Source organism: Danio rerio, chromosome 14, assembly GCF_049306965.1.
Source record: "Danio rerio strain Tuebingen ecotype United States chromosome 14, GRCz12tu, whole genome shotgun sequence".
NCBI classification, from domain to species: Eukaryota; Metazoa; Chordata; class Actinopteri; order Cypriniformes; family Danionidae; genus Danio; species Danio rerio.
This window is the reverse complement of record NC_133189.1, coordinates 2,162,886-2,170,000: the sequence shown is the minus strand read 5'-3', so window position 1 is coordinate 2,170,000 and position 7,115 is coordinate 2,162,886. Positions and strand designations below refer to the sequence as shown.

The following is a 7,115-nucleotide window of genomic DNA, read 5'->3' as shown; positions in this document are numbered from 1 at the left end:
TAGAAGATGGAGACACTGTGCTCATAAAGGGATGGACATGGTCAGCAGCAATACTCAGGTAGGCTGTGGCGTTGACATTATGCTCAATTGGTACTAATGGACCCAAAGAAAATCTCCCCCACACCATTACACCACCACCACCAGCCTGAACCGTTCAAACAAGGCAGGATGGATCCATGCTTTCATGTTGTTGAGGACCATTCTGACCCGATCATCTGAATGTGTCAGCAGAAATGGAGACTCATCAGAGCAGCAACGTTTCTCCAATCTTCTATTGTCCAGTTTTGGTGAGCCTGTGTGAATTGTAGCCTCAGTTTCCTGTTCTTAGCTGACAGGAGCGGCACCCAGTGTGGTCTTCTGCTGCTGTAGCCCATCCGCCTCAAGGTTGGCCGTGTTGTGTGTTCAGAGATGCTCTTCTGCAGACCTTGGTTGTAACGAGCGCTTAGTTGAGTTGCCTTTCTGTCAGCTGGAACCAGTCTGGCCATTCTCCTCTGACCTCTGGCATCAACAAGGCATTTGCGCCCACAGAACTGCCGCTCACTGGATATTTCCTCTTGTTCAAACCATTCTCTGTAAACCCTAGAAATAATTGTGCATGAAGTGCAGTTTCTGAAACACTCAGACCAGCTCGTCTGGCAGCAACAACCATGTTGTTCAAAGTCATTTAAATCCCCTTTCTTCCCCATCCTGATGCACAGTTTGAACTGCAGCAGATCGTCTTGACCATGTCTACATGCCTAAATGCATTAAGTTGTTTCCATGTGTTTGGCTTTAATAATATTTTTTAGATCTAAAAATTGACAGTTCAGTTTAAGGCACTGCAGACAAACTCTGAAATAGCCAATAACACATTAAAATACATCTTCCCAAAACATATCCAGTAGCCAGAAGCTCCATGTTCATTTGTATTCAATGAAATATTGCATCTCTTTAATGCCCCTGATTAATCTTGTTATTGCTCCTGGTTAAGGCCCATTAATTCCAATTTTGCATTCATAAAGGAAACTAATATTTTCCTAGAAACGCGGATGTGCAACTCATATGCCCAAACAGCTTTCATCCTTTCTTTTTTTGCATTCTTTTTTTAATTTTGTCCTCCACTAAATCTATAAAGTGAAGGAAGAAGAAATCTGGCACAAACCCCTCAATAGCGTGTTCTTGTTGAGCCTGCATTGTGAGGACCGAATGTCCCCTTATATTTCTGACATTGTGTGTCTGGCCAGCGGTTAAATGTAAATGTAAAAATGCTAAACGGTTTCTCTCAGGCTTAGGTTGAGCTTCACTGGCCAGAAAACATCATTAGGTCAGTGTAAAAATAACAGAAGTCTATGCAGGTCCCCACATACAGCGCTCAACACAAATCTAATGCTCAAACCTAATACTGTAAAGCTTAAGAACATATGAATTTAAATGGAGATTTGAGAGGGGTGTACTTCTATATGTTAAGCGCTGCATATAGCTGTACAGACGTATGTGTGTGTGTGTGTGTGTGTGAGAGAGTTTCCGAACAGAAGGATATTGATTATATTCCTGTCCTCTAGGGCACAAACGCACCGGCGTATCCTGAGAAGAATGACACCACTTATTCGCCACACACATCCCTCGTTTTTCTGCCCCTTGAGAGAAGCCATCAGTCATTACTGTCAGCAGTGAAGTTCCACCATCATCATCATCATCATCATGGTTTCATTCATTTCCACCCCCCGGCGTCCTGAAACAGAGACCGGACGACTGATGAGTGGCTGAGATCTACAGGTGATCATAATCCCTTACCATTCACCCACATGAAGATGCTAGAATCCCCATGTAGTGCACTGTAAAGCATATCTGTTAGTGAATTGTTTCCGTATTTTGTGATTGGCGAGTGTTTATTTATAGTTGTGAATTGGATTATAAGATGTTGATCTCTGCTCTGTTCACTTTTGATGTTGAAAATTCAACTCTAGAGTTTAACAAAGGGACTTTTAGGTTGCATTTACACTGCAGATCTTGATGGTCAAATCCGATTTTGTGACTGTATCAAGCGGCAACCTCCCGCTCTCCCTCGGGAAGCCAATACGGAAGTAACTAAAACTGTAATTCATCCGAAATTCCGCTAGTCCTGGCCGTTTCTGGCTCCAAAACAGAGCAAATTTCAATTGAGCCCACTGTTAGAATGGCCAACTTTACAGCAGAAAAAAAGGTGTTTACAGCCTGGTACAAATAAAGATTTTGGTTAATACAGCTAATATTACCCTTCATGACAACTGTGAGGGGGTGATTTTTTTTTATAACTCATCCGTTTCCTATATATTAAGTTATATTAAGTTTGCATAATTAAGGGCGTGGTCACTTGATTGACAGCTAGGTCTCGCTGGTCGCCGTCACGTCACCTCAGCTGAATCCTGCAGATTAGCCACTGAACTCGGCATATTTATCGTATTTCTGTGTTGTTTTATGTGGCTTTACACAGTCTACTGCCTTTTGGACTTGTTTCCCACAATTATTAGATGGCATGGCATGCTGAGTGCACTTAATTGTGCTCACAAACCATTCACGTGGCCTCCGTTTCCCACGTGAGTAAAGTTATATACTTATAGACCATCTCTATACATGTATTTGTTTTATTTAAGATCATTTATCGTTTATATTTATATTTAGAGCTGTAATGCACTCCAGAATCTGTCAGATTGATTAGCTGTAGACTCTAGAACCATCATCTGAAGCGTTGTCATACAGTGCTATGCTGGAGTTCATCAATAGTCTTGCATTAACTAACACAGACTCTATCTGAAGTGTTTGGAAGTAATTTGCGTTTTCCTCCTGTTGAAAAACGTCATAAGAACAATGTTTAGTGGCTCAATGTATTACAGCAGTGTTTTTAAAAGTCTAAACACTTTATTGATATAGTGTACAGCCAAGCACAAGTGGTCAGAACACAAACGAGTCGCAGGTGATAAAGTATTAAGCGTTCACCCAAAGTAAAGCGTGTCTGAACCAGGTCCAAGCTAAATGCCAGCAGGTGTCTGTAGCTCCGCCCACTCTCCGCCTCTTTGCCCTTGTTTGGTATCCCGCCGTGATGACGCGCGAACAAAATGGTGACGGTTGTCTTTAGAAACCTATGGGTGACGTCACGGATACTACCTCCATATATTTTACAGTCTATGGACTGTATCCGATTTTTTTTTTTGATGACCTGCTTACATCATCGTTTAAAGGTGACTCGAATCTGATCACCTGCATTTACACAGCACACGGCAAAGGCGCAATGACCAGGAAAAAAAGAGCGGGCGCTGACTAACAGCTGATAATTAAAGAGTGCTCTTTCTCTATGTATGTAATCTGTTCGCAGCTTTTGACAAGCTGTTTTACTATAGTTTATGACGGAAAGCTTCTCATTTGTCCATCTTCTTTTGATTTTTTTTTAAACCTTTAGGCATCTTAATAATGTCCATGGCGTGATTTATGCACATGATGTATGCACTAGTTTTATATTAGTTTATATTGGATACGTGGCGGACATTGCGCTCTCTCGCTCTTGTTAACATGCTTAAATACCTGTGCTATAATGCAATATAAAAGCTGTTTAAATCTTCGTGTAGGAGATTTAAGGTGCTGCTGAAGTCTGTTCTGAAATGAAATGTCATTCACTGTGGTTTTTAATGATATGCGACTCGCATTGACAGGTGAAAATCCGATCTACATGCTTTCACTGCTGACACGAGGACACAGATCCGATTCATATCGGATAAATTTGTTATTAAATTATGGGCAAGTGCACATGGGGCTTCTTCAAGGCGGAAAAATGCCGATTTTTATATCTATTTATTATCTATTTAGGCTAAGTGCAAATAGCGCACCTCATTGGAATAACCTAGTTGAGTGATTCCCACCCATCACCGTTTGATTGACAGAGACAACATAAGAGCGCAAAAGTCAGCAGTGTGAGTGGCGTAGCTCGTAAAGAGCATGTTTTGACGCGATTGATCATGAACCCGGTTTGAATCCAGCGTCTGATGAACACGTTCTTCTTTTTTACCCCACTACACAGGCCCGGATTGGCTAATCGGGAGGAGCGGGAGAATTCCCGGTGGGTCGGTCCGTTTTTTTGGGCGAGGGCCGGTGTCCCTAGCTCCAGAATCTGTTGCTCTCAGCAGTCACACTTTTTAAAAATAATTTATTTATTTACTTGACCACAGCCTTCTTATTCATTATTTTACCGCAGATCTGCTCTTTTTATCCATTTTCTCGTAGCCCTGTAAGCAAGTCACCATTCATTGTACAGCTGTTGTGGTACAGTGGTTAGCACGTTAGGTTATAATGCCGCCGACCTGGGTTTGGTCCTCGACTAAGTAACTTTTTTTTTTTCATTTTTATTGTTAAGACATATATATATAAGGGTTGTTGAACATTTGAAGATCTAAAGAAGCTGTTTTCTCAAAAAAAGATGTGATAGTGTAATTAGAAACTGAATTGGAAATGACCTTATCTTATTATATTCAGTGGTGAACTGAGGTGGGGCGTTCTAAGGCTTGAAACTCCAGGGCTGAAAAAGAGTCCCACTCCGGCCCTGCCAATACATATCAGATTTTGCCTACTCTTCATCATGAGGAAGACAAGTAGGAATTATTAATAAGTGTGTGTATTATGGAGGACTCAGATTCATAGAACTGGATTGGAGAGGTGTTAAATCCAAATCATATGCCTTATAAGTTTACGTTATAGAAGTTATACATTAAAATACCCTTTAATAAACATTTTTAGTACTGCTTCAGTGAACTTAAACACATAAAACTTTAAAATTAATTTTCACTTGTATTAGTATTTTCTTTAAAGTGTTCTTTAAATGCTTTCAAAATAATTAAAATCTTTGTAGACTAAAATATATATACTAAATCATTTATTTAAAAAAATCGGGCAATACATTACAGATTCATTTTATTTAAAAAAAAATATTAAATTAATCTTATTTTTTTATTCAACTTCTGAATTCTTAATCCAGGCCTGCCAACAGACAATACAGCACTGCAAACTATTAAAAATGCTCATAAAATTTACTTTTTTACAACTTGTCTAGGTTAAAAGTTAAAAGGAGGAAATATTAAGATCCCATAATGCAATCCAAAACAAGAATAAAAAGAAAAAAATACAAAAAAACTGCTAAATTACGGATATTATCAGTCCAAACACATACGCTGTAGGTGAATTGGATGAACTAAATTGGCCATAGTGTATGAGTGTGTGTGTGAATGTGTGTATGGATGTTTCCCAGTACTGGGTTGCAGCTGAAAGGGCATCCGCTGTGTAAAACATATCCTGGATAAGTTGGCGGTTCATCCCGCTGTGGCGACCCCTGATGAATAAAGGGACTAAGTCGAAGCATAGTAAATGAATGAATTTCACACCACTCTTAGACTAAAAGTTGTTTTACACATTAAATATGAATAACACCACCTTTTTTATTATTTTACTTTTTGTGACAGCAGAGAGTAGAAGTGTAGAGTTTTTTTTTTTTTTTTTTTTTTTTTACGTGTTTTAACATAATTTATTTATTTTTTTTGAATATTATATTTTTATTTTCTTAAAGCAACATAGAGCAATACAGAAAGCAACAGCAATTATAGAGACAAAACAGAAAAAACAATCAAACAATAAAATAAAAATAAAAGGGACATAAGACAGAAAAAAGAAGGTTTTAAAACCATTATTACATCAGTTCCTCTACTATTATACATGGGTCAACAATGTTACACCTATATATCTAGGCCAGTGGGCGCAGGCAATATGGTGATCTTGCAGACGATAACAGGGTTATACCATTAAACTGTTGTTCTGGGCATTTGACAAATAATTAAAAAAGGGTTTCCAGGTGGCTTCGAAACCGGCAATGTTGTCAGAAAGATTGTGTCTTAATCTCTCTAAATGTAAAGTGGTGGAAAATTCTGAAAGCCAGGACTTAAAAAGTGGTTTTGATGATGTTTTCCATAAATAAAGAATAATTTTTTTAGCTAACACCATTCCATATTGAACAGCTTTTTTAAATTGTTGACTGAACCCACGAAGGGAGTCAGACCAACCAAAAACAGCGATTGCTGGATCAGGGGCTAGGTCACAAGAATAAGCCTCAGAGTAGAAGTTGAAAATTTCGCTCCAAAACTCAAAAAGTCTTGGGCATGACCAAAAAAGATGTCCTAATGAGCCTTCCGCAGATTCACATTTGTTACATTTAGAGGAGATTGAGGGGTAGAATTTATTAAGCTTAACCCTGGAATAATGAAGCCGATGTACTACTTTATATTGGATTAGTTGATGTCTGGAGTTAATAGAACATGTATTTATGACCTTGATAGACTTTTCCCAGTCCTCATTGGTAATTTGAATGCCTAAATCTTTCTCCCAGGCGTCTTTCAAATACAAGGTAGATATGTCAAACTGATTATTAAAAACGTCTATAAAATGGGAAATCAAATTAGAGGCATCAGGAGAGGCGGAAAGTAATTTATATACATCATGTTCATCTGCTAATAGTTCAAAGTGGGAGATGGATGTACGAACATAGTTTCTCAGCTGTAGATATCTAAAAAAATGTGATGGTAAAAGATCAAATTTTTGTTTCAGCTGAGGGAATGTAGCAAATTTTCCATCCATGTACAAGTCTTTTACAGTGACCATTCCTTTACTGGACCAAATCGAAAATGTGGAGTCAATGAGTGATGGTTTAAAGGCGTGGTTATGAGCAATAGGGGTGGACAATGTGGTAGATGGCAACTTAAACACTTTCCGGATCTGACACCATATTTTGAGAGAGCTGCTAAGTATAAAGTTTGTATTGACTACTTTTATCGATGGTGGAGGCGCCGCAAAAAGTAGAGAGGAAAGAGAGTAGTTTGTAACACTCTGTTCGATGGTGAGCCAAGATGGAACGTCACCTGCAGACCCTGCAGGGTGAGATTTTTTCCAGTAAAATAAGGCTCTGCAGTTTGCAGCCCAATAATAGTACTGGAAGTTTGGCAGGCCTAATCCGCCCTGCGACCTAGGTTTACATACGTGTAGTTTAGAGATACGGTGCGCCTTAAAGCCCCATACAAATGGTAACACAATCGAATCGAGAGTTTTAAAAAACTTTTTGGGCAAAA

At 38.9% G+C, this 7,115-nt stretch overlaps 1 long non-coding RNA gene across 1 annotated transcript in view; it reads left to right on the top strand.

Moving 5' to 3' along the window:
- Positions 1-7,115, top strand: part of LOC141377665 (uncharacterized) — a 60,774-nt gene that overhangs the window by 22,526 nt on the left and 31,133 nt on the right. The window contains exon 2 of the long non-coding RNA XR_012390156.1: positions 1,542-1,755. This is a non-coding gene — a long non-coding RNA (uncharacterized lncRNA). The remainder of the gene's footprint in view (positions 1-1,541; positions 1,756-7,115) is intronic.